Source organism: Sapajus apella, unplaced genomic scaffold (assembly GCF_009761245.1).
Source record: "Sapajus apella isolate SASKATOON/1434 unplaced genomic scaffold, GSC_monkey_1.0 scaffold80, whole genome shotgun sequence".
NCBI classification, from domain to species: Eukaryota; Metazoa; Chordata; class Mammalia; order Primates; family Cebidae; genus Sapajus; species Sapajus apella.
The window spans coordinates 7,515,479-7,530,555 of record NW_022437020.1 but is presented as its reverse complement, the minus strand read 5'-3'; the positions used below and the strand labels follow the sequence as shown (position 1 = coordinate 7,530,555).

Sequence of the window (15,077 nt, the reverse complement as noted above, 5' to 3'; positions counted from 1 at the left end):
AAAATAATTTAGGTCTTGTGGATCCATATGTTCTCTGTCGCAACTACTCAACTCTGTCTTGGTAACACAAAAGCAGCCACAGACAACACATACACAAATGTGGCTTTTTTTTTTTTAAAGGAGTCTCACTCTGTCGCCCAGGCTGGAGTGCAGTGGTGGGATCTTGGCTCACTGCAACCTCTGCCTCCCAGATTCAAGCGAGTCTCCTGCCTCAGCCTCCTGAGTATCTGGGACTATAGGCACATGCCACCACACTGGCTAATTTTTTGTATTTTTAGTAGAGACGGGGTTTCGCTGTGTTAGCCAGGATGGTCTCAATCTCCTGACCTCATGATCCGCCTGCCTTGGCCTCTCAAAGTGCTAGGATTACAGACATGAGCCACCACACCCGGCCACGAATGTGGCTTTTGTCCAATAAAGTTTCATTTATTTATTACTATTTTTTAATTGTACTTTTAAGTCCTGGGGTACATGTGCAGATCTTGCAGGATTGTTGCATAGGTACACACATGCCATGGTGGTTTGCTGCCTCCATCCCCTCGTCACCTACATCAGGCATTTCTCCCAGTGTTATCCCTCCTCACTCTCCCTGACCTCCTCTGTCCCTTCCCTAGCCCCCCACCCCCAACATACCCCAGTGTGTGATGTTCCCCTCCCTGTGTCCACCTCTGTTTGTTCAACACCCACTTATGAGTGAGAACATGCGATGTTTGGTTTTCTGTTCTTGTGGCAGTTTGCTGAGAATGATGGTTTCCAGATTCATCCATGTCCCTACAAAGGACATGAACTCATTGTTTTTTATGGCTGCATAGTATTCCATAATGTATATGTTATTTACAAAAGCAGTGGCGGGTCAGATTTGGCCCATAGTCTGTAGTTTGTTGACCTCTACCAGGAAACAACAAAAACAAACAAAATTAATTGTCCCCCAGCTCCACTTAACTAGGTCTTAACAAACTGTCTTGCTTTTTTTTTTGCTGACTTTCCATGCAATACGGTGTACACAAGAATTTCTATATTTACTCCTAAAGCTGCTTTGAGACACAGCCGTTGTACAGAAACGGCCTCTATATATTCACCGCACTTTGTCAGTTGAAAGCAATAATTAGGGTCCTCGTATTCATGCATTCCTTTCATGAGAACCACATACTGGCCACCAGGGTTACACCCGTGGGTACATTCATCAATGCTTCTTATTTCACTTCTCTTCTCATTGCATACAGTGTAATTTCACTGACCACACTGGGCATGGTAACAAGGTTTTTCTCTGGCATGGACACACAATCGAAAGAAATAGACGAATTGTGGCCCAAGACATCTGTATGGAAACTTCAGAACCGAAATACAATCTCTCTGGTCATTTTGTCCACTCTCCGAGTTCAACTGTGCACAAATTACTTGTCATTGTGGTGACACAAATAAGACTTCATTAGCATGGCCATTCTGATCCTTGTAAACAAGTTTATTTATACTTCAGCACTGCTGGAGAATGAAATCACAGAGAGAAGTTCATGGTAGGTGGCCCTGCCTTTTACACTAAGGCAGGCTTTGACAAAAATCCCTGCACCTCACTTAGACAAGCTGCTATTCAGCTACCAGGTTAATGAAGTTCGAGTGAGTGCCTGTTAAAAGAAGATGGCAACACTTGTGGGCAAGGCTGGTCACATTTGGATTTAATGACGTGTGTCGGTGCTGTTTCTAGTGTTTTTTGTTTTCCTGAACTCTTTGTTCCTTGGCTCTGCCAGAGGCTACAAAAAGGATAAAGCAGGTTCATCTTCAGGGATGTGTGACGGCTGGTTAGCGATCAGTTAAATCGGGTTTTGTTTGACTTGTAGCTAGATATCAAGTATTCCTCAAAGATGACAAAACCTGGGAAGATACGATCATCTGGGATTGTCAGAAAAAAATCGAATCATCTCACTTTGAGGAAACAGCAGGGAGATGTGGCCATGTCTCCTGAAGGAGAAGCAGTAGCGTTGACGTTGCTCACAGGTGATGGGAAAGCTCCATCAAGTGTTCAGGCTCCTTCCTAATGTGGGGCTGGGGGGTCTCACACCAGGAAAAGCAGAGGGATGTTCAAGTTCCCGATGCTGCATGTGCTGGGAAAATACGCATGGAAGATGCAAATGCGGGGAGGCAGGTCCCTGTGATAACCTGGTCTTCATGTAGGAGACACTGAGCGGGGCAGAGTGAGCTCATCTTCTCTTCTGAGCCTCCTGGCCCAATGCCAGGCTCTTCTTCTGGGACAGCCAAGCCTGTCCTGCTCCCAGGATTTTTGGGGGCAGCCAGCAGCTGGCATCCCATCATCTTGGGAACTGAAAGAAACCCATGTCTGTGACAGCTCACAACGAGATGCCAGAATGTTCTCTTCAGGGACTCACTGGGTAAGGGCAGGCTCCAGAAAGACAGGAGATGGGGCAGGCAGGACACCTGTTATTCACAGAGCACTGACCACACCTTGTGCGTGGAGATACCTGCCTAGTTCATGCGGCTGCATGTCATGGAGTCGAGATTACAGGAGACTCTCGTGGTAGCGTTATCCACACCCCAGGCAGGATGGCTTTCGCCTGCATCCCTTTCCTGGGAGGTTGGCTTCAGCTAGAAGAGGTAGAGACTTGCATAACATACTTGGACCAGAGCCTGAAATAGAGGGGTTGGTACCAGCCAAAGAAAAGTTTATGTGTCTGGGCGGGGTTCTGCTCATGGGCCTCTGAAACCACCTTCCCACAATTTCTGCAGGAGGAAAACTTGATGGATCCAATCGGCCTTGAGCTGGGAATCCTTTGTTAGGGAGGGGTGGTGGGGTTTTGGGGTTAACAGAGAGAGTTTGGGAGAATGATGGAGGAGGAAAATGAGGGACACTGCCAAAGAGGGTGGACCCCAGATGCACATCTCAGGCAAACTCTGTTTGAGCTAATAAATATTCAACAGGTACATTTAAAAACAGATCCGGCACCATCCTCTGGACTCTGGGGGACCAGGTGCAGTGGCTCATGCCTGTGATCCCAACAATTTTGAGAGGCCAAAGCAGGAGGATCGCTTGAGCCCAGGAGTTCAAGACTAGCCTGGACAACACTGGTAAACCCCTTCTCTACAAAAAAAAAAAAAAAAAAATTAAAATTAACCAGGCATGGCGGCGCATGCCTGTAGTTGCAGTTACTTGGGAGACTAACGTGGGAGAATTGCCTGAGCCTGGGAAGTCGGGGTTACAGTGAGCCATGATCACACCATTGCACTTCAGCCTGGGTGACAGAGTGAGACCCTGTCTTAAAAAAATAAAATAAAATGGACTATGGGAAGATGGGTGATCATCTGACAGCAAGATTTCTTTCTTATGACAGACCAGACCAAAGCAATAGGCATAGACACAGGGTTCCATCCATTTAGAGGTGGTGCCCGAGATTCAAATCCTGCGCAGGTGCCAAGGTTTATACCCGGAGATGGGCCACACCCTACCTTGTTTCCACGTGAGCAGACCAGCCAGTAAGTCCACAGGATCTGACTGAGCATCCCAAGGACTGGGTTTCACAGCAAAAGGGAGTTTGTAACTGGTATACAGGCAAAGTTTCAAGCCCCAAGGAGCTTTCTGTCCATAAGGGGAGATAAGATCCACCAAATAGTCTCTTCATATGATAATAACAGTTCACTGGATACTTCTACACACTCTGCTCTACGTACCACGCACGCACTTTAACTCACTGAATCCTTGCAACAGTGCTGTGTGGGTGGTGCTACGACTGTCCTCTTTAAAGACAAGGAAACAGTACAAACAGGTTAGAGTATTTGGACAAGTCACACACCTCATTGAGTGTCACCAAGGGCTCCAGAGGTGTGCGAGAATGGAGCAGGAGAGCTACAATCACTTCCGAAGATAACCACATTTACAGAGGGCTTGTCATTCCATATACGTCATATACGTCATCCTCGTAAGATAGGAAGATGCTTCATCTTTCAAATGAGGCACCTGAGTTTCAGGGGAGTGATATAACTTGGCAAAACTCACATACCCAGTAGCTTGGCAGAAGTGAGTTTCAAGCTTGGGTCTGTCTGGTTTGCATTGTGTTCTCTTTCCACCCCTCCACTATTGGCCAATTTAGAGGAAGATTGGACTCCCTAAGTCCTTCGAGCTTCAATATCTGGTTCCCGGGAGATTTCTAGAGCTATGAGCATTCACTCCCACTTATGAGCAAGGCAAGCCTTCTCACAAGTTGAGGTCTGATCACGGAAGGCTAAAGGGATGAGATTGTCAAGGCTTGGTTGGAGGCCATACCCTGGTTCATAGCCAAGTGTTACAGTCGCCCTGTCATGAGGAAGCCCAGCCTCCAACTACATGGAATGGATTGGAGAAAGGCTATTTCATATCTGAGGTTATTTCATTTTTAAATCCACAGGTGTCAAGTGGAGGTTTTGGAAACTGTAGAGATCCAATTTAAAAAACGTCAGCTGGGAAGATTACAACTAGGAACGCCGCTGTAATAAACACTGACTGTAAGTCATCACCCATCAATTGAGTCATCTGCCAAGTTCATGAGGATTTTTGCATATCAAGGTGCCCAACCCTTCCAGGCAGAAGGATTAGTTACTGAAGTAACCTGGGCTGGAGGCACCAAAGGGCATTCGCATTGTGGAGCCTCTGAGGGTTAGAGCTCGCAAAGCTATATTTGGGGGAAAACCCAGGGTCCAAGTCCATTGCACACTGGACCAAAACGGGCAAAAAGCAAGGGAGGGAAGCACCAACAGGACCAAGGCAACTGTTACTTTCTTTTTAGGGTTAGCTTGATCTGTGTGGAGCAGAAAACCCCAAATAACAAATAAGAATTACAGAGGTCATAGAAATAACAGACAGATAGCAAGACGCATGATGGTTTGTTTCTCTCTCATATAGAGGTCCCTGTGCAGGCTGTTCAGGGTTAGTGTGGCAAATCTGTTCCACAATGGTCTTGAGGACTATTTTAGTTCAGATCAATGCTGACTACAGTGACAAGTCTGAAAATGTCAACGTCTTCACACAATGAAGATGGTTTCCTCTGATTATTCAAGAGTCCAATGAGGTGGCCAGGCATGGTGGCTCACACTTGTAATGCCAGCACTTTGGGAGGCCACTCCCTCTTCGTTTGTTAATCCTTCAGCGCCTGAGGACTCCAGCGTGCTTACTGCTTCCTCACTCCCACCCCAGACTCTTCCTGCCTGACCGCCCAGGCGCCATCCAGGCTTTGACTCACTCTTTGGACCTGGTGTTATGGGTTGAATTGTGTCCCTCACACTCCAAATTCCTACGTTGAAGTCCTAACCCTAACATTTCCGTATCCAAGACGCTAGTGCCTAAGAATGTGGCTTCATTAGGAAACAGTCGTTGCAGATGTAATTAGTTAAATTAAGAGGAGGTCACAGTAGAGTAGGGTAGGCCCCTAATCCTATATGACAGGTGACCTTATAAAAGGGATATTTGGACACAGACACACATACAGGGAGTATGCCATGTGAAGATGAAGGCAGGTATCCAGGCAGTGCATCTGCCAGCCAAGGAATACCAAAGATTGCCAGCAGTTAGGAGATGGGCATGGAACAGATTCTCCTGCACAGCCCACAGAAGGAAATATGAGTGCCCCACTTCCAAATGCTTGGAACCAACCTTACCAACACATTAATCTCAGACTTCTGACTCTATAAGGGTGAGACAATAAATGTCCAACATTTTAGTCAACCAGTTTGTGGTATTTTGACATGGCAGCCTGATCTGGCTTCAGGTTTTGGGAGGCCAAGGTGGGCAGATCGCTTGAGCCTAAGAGTTCAAGACCAGCCTGTGCAACATGGAGAAACCCAATTTCTACAAAAAATACAAAAACTAGCTGGGTGTGGTGGTGTGTACCTGTGGTCCCAGTTACTTGGGAGGCTGAGGTGGGAGGATCACCTGAGCCTGGGAGGTCAAGGCTGCAGTGTCATGATCATGCTAGTGTACTCCACCCTGGGTGATAGTGATTCAAAACAAAGTCCAATGCAAGGGTTCCTCCACAATGGGCATCTTTCCCCCATGTAGGTCCAGCCCATTAGAGACTCTTGTAAGTATTTGTTAAATAAACCATTTAAACATACATGTTCAAGAGGCTGGGCGAGGTGGCTCATGCCTGTAATTCTAACATTTTGCAAGGCTGAGATGGGTGGATCACTTAAGGTCAAGTGATCAAGGCCATCCTGGCCAACAAGGTGAAAACCTGTCTCTACTAAAAATACAAAAATTAGCTGGGCATGGGGGCAGGCACCTGCAATTCCAGCTACTCGGGAGGCTGAGCCAGGAGAATCCCTTGAACCCAGGAGACGGAAGTTGCAGTGAGCTGCGATTGAGCCAGCCTTGCCCCAGCCATGCAGACTTGGGCTCCTTGGATAGTCCCAGCCCTTGGTCCATCTTCATCTTGGCCTTCCCGATTCCAGCTCCACCCAACTCACCCCCACTCTGCCCATCTACCCTCCCTTTGTTGCCCCAGGTTTGTTTCCTTGAAAACCCCCAAGTTCTGCTGCCAACACAGCTGGTGTTGATACCAGTATCCAAGAACCACACATTCACTTTAAGAATCCTCCTCTTGCCTATAATCCCAGCACTTTGGGATTCATGGGCTGGATCATGAGGTTGGGAGTTCAAGACCAGCCTGACAAACATAGTGAATCCCCGTCTCTACTAAAAATACAAAAATTAGCTGGATGTGATGGCATGCGCCTGTAACCCAGCTATTCAGGAGGCCGAGGCAGGAGAATTGCTTGAACCTGGAAGGCAGAGGTTGCAGTGTGCCAAGATCATGCCATTGCACTCCAGCCTGGGTAACAGAATGAGAAAAGAAAAAGAAAAAAAAAAGGAAAGAAAAGGATCCTCCTCTCACAAAAAAGTTTACAACCATTGAGTGAGTATTTTAGCAGAAGCCGAAATCTCTCACCAATCCTTAGGCTTTATTTGCACAAAACATAAAATAGAGTTGAGTATCCTTAGGATGGATGAACATTCATGGTCACACTGAATAATCAGATCAGTTTCTTAGGGGAAGGAGGCAATATTTTTCCCAGAAACAAAGCAAAGGGTGGGCTCTCAGCACTCTCCCTCTTTAGAATGGGTGGATATGGTTTTTGTGCCTGGGCCATCTGGTTAACTTACACCTTCCAGTGTTTCTGGGCTATCAGTGTAAGAAGCCCCCACCGTTAACTACAAAGTACTTTTTGGTAACTGAAATAAATGAATTTCATGAGGGAGAAACCTAGGAAACAAGTAAAATAAAAAGGCAGGCCACTAGTCTGACTATACCCAAAAGGGAAGTCCCATTGCTGGAAAGATCCCAGGACACCTGGCAGAGGTACAACTGCCACGTGCCCCTGGCTTCTCAGGTGGCCACAATTTCAAAGATCTGCTTCCACTGCAGCCCCACCTCTCTAGGAGGCCAAGGCAGGCAGATTGCTTATGCCTAGGTGTTTAAGACCAGCCTGGGCAACATGGTGAAACCCCATCTCTACATTTAAAAAGAAAGTACAAAAAGTTAGCTGGGTATGGTGGCATGTGCCTGTAGTCCCCGTTACTGGGGAGGCTGAGGTGGGAGGATGGCTTGAGCCCAGAGGTCAAGACTGCAGTGAGCCATGATCATGCCACTCAACTCCAGCCTGGGTGACCGAATACAACCCTGTCTTGAAAAAAAAAACTAGGCCAGGCGCGGTGGCTCATGCCTGTAATCCCAGCACTTTGGGCGGCTGAGGCAGGCGGATTACGAGGTCAGGAGATCGAGACCATCCTGGCCAACAAGGTGAAGAAACCCCATCTCAACTAAAATACAAAAAGTTATCCAGGCATGGGGGTGTGTGCCTGTAGTCCCAGCTACTCAGCTACTTGGGGTGCTGAGGCAGGGAAATTTCTTGAACCCGGGAGGCAGAGATTGCAGTGAGCCGAGATGACACCACTGCACTCCACCCTGGCAACAGAGTGAGAGGCCATCTCAATAAATAAATAAATAAAAGATCTGTTCACTTGAACACCCCAAGAATTCTCATACCCATGATTCATTTTGGGTTCAAAAATATGGTCACCACAGATGCAGAAAACCCCTACTCACCAGAGGGCACAGTAGAATTAGGGCACTAAGGGTGTCAAGGAGGGTCAGAGAAAGAGCTACCACCTGATGGAGAAGCCAGGTCTGGAGAGGGCAATGATCCCAAAGGCCCACACCTGTACGGGAACAGGTCTTCTCCTCTAAACTGCTAAGCAAGTGCCACCTGGTTAAAACGAGCATCACAAGGAAACTTAAAATGGAAGATAAGCCCCAAATGAACAACTCAGGAAGGGGCATCCAGAGGACGTTGTTGTCCCTATCAGCCCCACTCCCTCCGCTCAGGGCATGTGTGTGAGTGAGGGAGCTCGGTGCCCAGGCCTCCGGCTCTCTCTTTCAGCGTCAGCCTCCAGGGAGGGTGGAAAGCAGAGGCAGCCGCAGGAAGATACCCCAGGAGCTTTGCCTGGTAATGGGACTATGGGTGGGTCTCGAGTTCCACTCCTGGCTGGGTTAGGCTTCTGAGAGCAGTGAGAGGCCTTCTCCCAGGGCAGGTGCCTGCCCCTCCCTGGTGTGCCCCCCCACCCCCCAGGCTCCCAGTGCCCCTCTCAGTTCTGCAGTCCCAGGAGTTATGACAACATGTGATCTTCGGTCCTAGGACCCACACTTGGTGATCAGGCTGCTCCCATGAAAGGCCAAGAGAATGTGGCTCCCCTTGGTGCTGGCCGCGGTGGAAGACCAGGCCCCAGCCTCACTTCAGAGGCAGGGACAGCAAGGAGCTTGGGACAGGGGGATCCAGTCTGCGTTGCATCAAAGGTTTGTTTTGTGTTTTGTTTTTAATTTTTAGATGAATAATTCAGTGGCTATGCCAAGGTTGAAATATTTTTCTGTTTTCAGTAAGATGTGAGAAAAGGAAATGAATTTTAATGAAATGTTTTGGTTTACTTTATCTGAGGCTTTCAGTGTAATGGGATTCCCACGCCCTAAACAGATGTCAGTTGTTTCATCCTCTTGCTTGCAAAAGGCAACAGAGAGCCGGGGGCTCCCCTGCTTAGCCCTTTCGCACCCCCCTCCCCCATTTCCCAGATAGGCAGGACTACCTGTGAGCACCACTGGGTGAGCTTTGAATGTCCCAGCCATTCAGAAAACTAAAACTGCAAGTGACGATTATGATGCCTTCATGAATGCAGACCAACAGGTCTCCACAGGTGACAGCAAAGCACCTGCCCCATGTTCCTGAGGCCTGTGCATCCCTGCCCCGTCAGGAGACTCAGTCTTTGGCAGATGGCCCGTGCTCTCTGAGCCAACGACTCCCATGAAGAACTTGAGTGTCATAAAATTCTGAAAACAAGATTTAAGGGGAGTTGGAGAAATGTGGCAAGATCTCTAAGACGAACAGAGAGCTGTCAGGTTAAGGTGATGTCACAGACATCTGAAAATCTGCCAGAGCATGAGCTAACTTATAGCTGCACGCTCAGGACATGTTTCTGAGCAGAAGTTCAGACCACAGAAATTCCCTTAAATGGGATTACTGATGGAATTCCTTCTGAGTCAAGAAAACACCTGCCTCAGATAAGCTGTCATCAATGGATCCATCAAAGGAATGATGCACTGAGCCCTTCCCAAGTGTGTGCAGTTGGGGGATGAAGAGGCAAAGGTAACCAGATGCTGCCTGCAAGGGCTTATGAGAATATGCTTGTTGAGGCAGCAGCCCTGCCTGACAAACCAAAGAAAACCCAGAGAATGTCTGTAACCAGGTGCTCCTTGCCTAGATTCTCAGCTGCCACCATCCCTGGGGTGTCACTGTCTCTATAGACCCAAGTGAATGTCTGAAAAGAGAAAAAGAAGCATAGTTGTTGAAAGAACACAGCTATAAAAGATTTATGTGGCTACTGTGAGCTCTTAATAATTCTCTTTTCACATCCTTTGCCAGTTAAGATTTTCAAATCACATTCTGTATCATTGTTCCCTTGGAAGGAGAACTCGGGTGAAGGTCTTTGTCTTGGTTTTACCAGTGATTTTGGGGGGACACTGGGATTTCCAATCCCAGCTTCCCAGCAGCATCTCTGCTTGGCTTTCCTGTATTGTGAGGGGGTGGTCCAGGGGGCAGAAAACCCCAGGAGTGGAGGACTCTAACGAAAGCCACACCGGAGCCTCCCCTGCTCTTTCCTTTTCCTGAGTCTAGTTCTCCAACAGGGGAAATGTCTCAAGTGGAATGTGACTGTGTCACCCATCTTCCCAAAGGGGCCCAGCAAAATGAGAGATGCTGTCGATCAACTTTCAGTGTCCTCTCTGCCCAGGGCTTTGATTCCTGCAGCCTGTAAATGCTGTTCCTTTTTTTTTTGGTTTTTGTTTCGTTTTTTGAGATGGAGTCTCACTCTGTCTCCCAGGCTGGAGTGCAGTGGCATGATCTCAATTCACTGCAACCTCCACCTCCTAGGTTCAAGCGATTCTCCTGCCTCAGCCTCCTGAGTAGCTGGGATTACAAGCACGTACCACCAGGCCCAGCTAATTTTTGTATTTTTAGTAGAGACAAGGTTTCACTAGGTTGATCAGGCTGGTCTTGAACTCTTGACCTCTTGATCCACCTGCCTCAGCCTCCCAAAGTGCTGAGATTATAGGCAAGAGTCGCCACGCCCATCCTGTAAAAGCTGTTTCTATACTGGGTTAGTCCTTCAACCCATCACACACACTGCCTGCTGTGCTCAATTTCATCAAACTGCATTACCCAGTGGCAAAGCAGAAGCCATCATCCTCTCTCAGGGGTAAGAGGGTGATGGAGAGGACCTCAGGAGCCCAGCAGGAGCAATGTCTCTATCTCTGCAGGCTTTGCAGAGATCCTGAAATATGATAATATGGCAGGCAGAGACGGGTAGGGGAGACATGTAGATGGGGCTCAAGGAATGGATCTGGTTAGGAAAAAGGGATCAAAGGAGCAAATGAAGCACCCCAGTGTGTAGACAGCTGCTTGAGTCATTTTTTTTTTTTTTTTGAGATGGAGTCTTGCTCTCACCCAGGCTGGAGTACAGTGGCGTGATCTCAGCTCACTGCAGCCTCCGCCTCCCAGATTCAAGCGATTCTCCTGCCTCAGCCTCCCGAGTAGGTGGGACTACAGGCGTGTACCACCACACCTGGCTAATTTTTTGTATTTTTAGTAGAGACAGGGTTTCACCGTGTTAGCCAGGATGGTCTCAATCTCCGGACCTTGGCCTCTGCATGCTTCAGCCTCCCAAAGTGCTGGGATTACAGGCGGGAGACACCACGCCTGGTCATTTTATTTTAGTTTAGTTTAGTTTTTGAGACAGGGTCTTGTTTTCATGCCCAGGCTGGAGTGTAGTGGCTCCATCATAGCTCGCTGTAACTTTGAACTCCTGGGCTCAAGCAATCTTCCTGCCTCAGCCTCCTGAGTAGTAGAACTACAGTATGCGCCACTATGCCCAGCTAATTAAAATATTTTTTTTGTAAAGACAGGGTCTCATTATGTTGTCCATGCTGGGCTCTTGAATTTATAAAAGATGTTTGATGAAGTGAATGCACGTTTAAACTACACTGAGATACCAACTTTTATTCATCAGCTTGGAAAAATCCAAAAGTTTCAGAACACTCTACAGGTGTCTGTGTACAAACATAACTCATGAAAAGACAAAATGGTTCCATTCTTGTGGAGGGCAATCTGGTACTTAAACGTCTATCGGAATGGCTAGTGTACTACGGTTACCCAGAGATCCCACCTCTGGGAAGTCAGCCACAGGTGCAAATGGACAAAATTATGCATGAACAAGATTCATCTTTGTAACATTATCACAAGGAGGAATATTGGAAACATCTCAAGTGTCCATCAATGGGCCAGCGGTTAAATAAACCTTGTAACACCATGCAATTGTTAGAAAAAAGAATGAGGGGCATCCTGTATCCTAATTCGGAAAATTCTCCATAGTATAATCGGGGGGAAAGCAAGTTTTAGAACAGTATGCTATCTTTTCTGAAAAAAAGAAAAGGAGAGATAAGATGGCACATTCATGTTGGCATGTATTTGCATAAAAAACACAACAATAATACACAGGAAATTAATAAAACTGGTAATAGGGACATGGTGTGGAACAGAGTAGCTAGGGGAGGGGCAAGGACTGAGACTTTTGGTTTGCTTCTGGTCCCCTGAGGGGAATCCAAAGTGTTCCCAGAGGAACCAAGTGGATGAATTAAATTTCAAATAAAAAAAGAGGGTTGGGTACGGTGGTGGTGGCTCACACCTGTAATCCTAGCACTTTGAGAGGCTGAGACAGGAGGATCATTTGAGGCCAGGAGTTCAAGACCAGTCTGGCCTCAACTATCAAATAGCGAGACCCCTATCTTTACAAAAATAAAGACATTATCCAGGCGAGGTGGTAAGCCTGTAGTTCCAGCTACTTGAGAGGCCGAGGCGGGAGGATTACTTGAGCCCAGGAGCTGGAGGCTGTAGTGAGCTGTAGTCACACCGCTGCACTCCAGCCTGGGCGACAGAGCAAGATTTTGTCTCTAAAAACAAACAAAACAACAAAAACAACCAAACAAGCAACCAAATTAAAGAAGAAAGGAAAAAGGCAATAGGAAGAAATCCAAATGAGAAGGAACTTGCTCTGAATCTCCACCCCTCACTCCAGATCTTTCATCTGAGTTCCATCCCTCATTCAGAACTCCACAGGAAGTCCAAGTTTGGAGTTGGTGTTTCCGGAGAAAATCAGTTACAGTTGATTTGCAGGTTTAGCATGGCTATTTGGGCAGTCTAAACATCCAAGCCAGATTTCTACAAGACAGTAAGATTACACCATGACAGCAGGAACACACATACATGTCTCTCCTATTTCTGATGTTATGTTGTAAATATTTAAAATAAAGCAATCCGGCTGGGTGTGGTGTCTCACACCTGTAATCCCAGCACTTAGGGAGGCCAAGATGGGTGGATCACTTGAGGTCAGGAATTCAAGACCAGCTTGGGCAACATTGAAACCCAGTCTCTGCCGAAAATACAAAAATTAGTTGGGCGTGGTGGAGAGCGCCCTGTAGTCCCAGCTACTCAGGAGGCCGAGGCAGGAGAATCGCTTGCAATGAGCAGAGATCATGCCACTGCACTCCAGCTTGGGCAACTCTGCCTCCAAAAAATAGAAGTAAAAATAAATAAATATATATATATATAAAAATATAAATAAAATAAAGCAATCCTTTATGATGTTCTTAAAGAGTATGAAAGATGTATTTACAGGGTTGTTCCCTCTATGTTTTCTTTTTTTTTTCTCTCGCTCTGTTGCCCAGGCTGGAGTGCAGTGGCACAATGTTGGCTCACTGCAACCTCTGCCTCCCAGGTTCAAGCAATTTTCCTGCCTCAGCCTCCTGAGTAGCTGGGATTACAGGTGTCAGCCACCACACCTGGCCTCCTCCATGTTTTCTGAGCATGTATTTCAGGGAAGGCTCTGCATCAGACCTCAGGGCCGCCTTGATACTAGGAGAACCAGCAAAGTCCCTGTGGTCTGGGTCTTCCCTGGCAGGCTGTGGCTCAAGCCACTCGCCTTCATATTCTGTGCTCTGGCCACGAAGGTCCCCTGTGAATTCTTTGCCTTCACCTCTGCTCTGCTAGATATGCTGCTGTCTGCCTTTCCTCACTGTCTGACAGGCTGACTTCTATTCACACCCCTGGTCTCAGCTCAAGAGCCTCTCCACAGAAAGCACACCAGTGGTTCCCAGGGGCTGGGATAGGGGTTTTGAAAAATGACTGCTCAGGGGGATGGGGTTTCTTTCTGAGCTGATGAAAATGTTCTGAAATTAGATAGTGCTGATGGTTTGTAAAACTCCGTGAAAATGCTAAAACCCACTGCACTGCAACACTTTAAGAGGTGAATTTTATGGTATGTAAATAGTATTTAATCATTCTTTAAAAATCCCTTCTTAGCCGGGTGCAGTGGCTCACATCTACAGCCCTAGCAACTTAGGAGGCCATGGTTGAGGGGTTGCTTGAGGCCAGGGTTCAAGACCAGCCTCAGCAGCATATTAAGATCCCCCCATCTCTACCCCCAAAAAACTTAGAAACTAGCTGGGCATTAGTCCCAGCTACTCAGGAGGCTGAAGTGGGAGAATCACCTGAGCCCGGGAGTTCGAGGCTGCAATGAGCTATGATTGCACCACTGCACCCCAGCCTAGGTGACAGAGCCCTGTTTCATTAAAAAAGAAAGAAAAAAAAAGTCCCTTCTTCAAGGAAGTCCTCCTAGGTACACCTGGGCATTCTACCTCAGAGGACTCTGTGACACCCACTACAGCAGACACCACAATTATAAAGAGTAATGGTGTCACTGGTTACTAAATGCAGTAAGATACTGAGGGTGTGGCAGGAGCGGGGCACACTGTCAATAATTTAAAAAGAAGAATAAAACCAACTAAACATTGATCTTCTCTTTACGGTGCCATGCTCTGGCAGTTCTAAATAACGTCAGTGGTAAGAGTCACCTTCCCTCCTCAAATATTTTTTGGTTTAAGTTCTAAAGAATTGCAGGGACTACTGTTGAGTTTCAGTGATATACATGTAAGATTCAAATTAACACATCGAATAACTTATCCTTTAATAAGCATTATCATTCTACATGTAACTTAAATCAGAAAATTCCTAATTATAGCCAGTCTTCCACAGATGGACTGAACCTGTGGGGTTTGTTTGTTTGTTTGATTGTTTGTTTGTTTTTTGAGATGTTTGTTACTATCACAGTTTGGAGTGGCTCAGCTCGCATTTCCAGCCCTGTGCTCCTATTTATGCCTGCCTTTAAAGTGTAGAATCAAAGTAAACACTGATAACACACTGATTGTAGCAAAAGAAAACAGAACTCGACGGAATTCAATTCTCTCATTCTATGTAACTGTGTGAGTTTTGATTTGTGTTTTAAAATCTAAAACAGTGAAACAGTGAGAAGTTCAAGGTGTAATATTTTTGTTAGATGAATGCAAACTTTAGTTATGCATAAAATATTTTACTAAATTCGACACTTAAGTTTATTTTTTTCTAATTGTTTGTTTAAAGGACAAAATTTTAAAAATTGTTGC

General features: G+C 46.6%; 1 long non-coding RNA gene across 1 annotated transcript; it reads right to left on the bottom strand.

The window, feature by feature from the left end:
* Positions 1-830: 830 nt before the first annotated feature.
* LOC116533233 lies at positions 831-8,271 on the bottom strand. The gene is made up of 3 exons (XR_004261160.1): positions 8,198-8,271; positions 4,008-4,229; positions 831-888 (listed from the first exon to the last, which is right to left on the bottom strand). It is a non-coding gene; the product is annotated as an uncharacterized LOC116533233 (long non-coding RNA).
* Between the last annotated feature and the right edge of the window lie 6,806 nt (positions 8,272-15,077).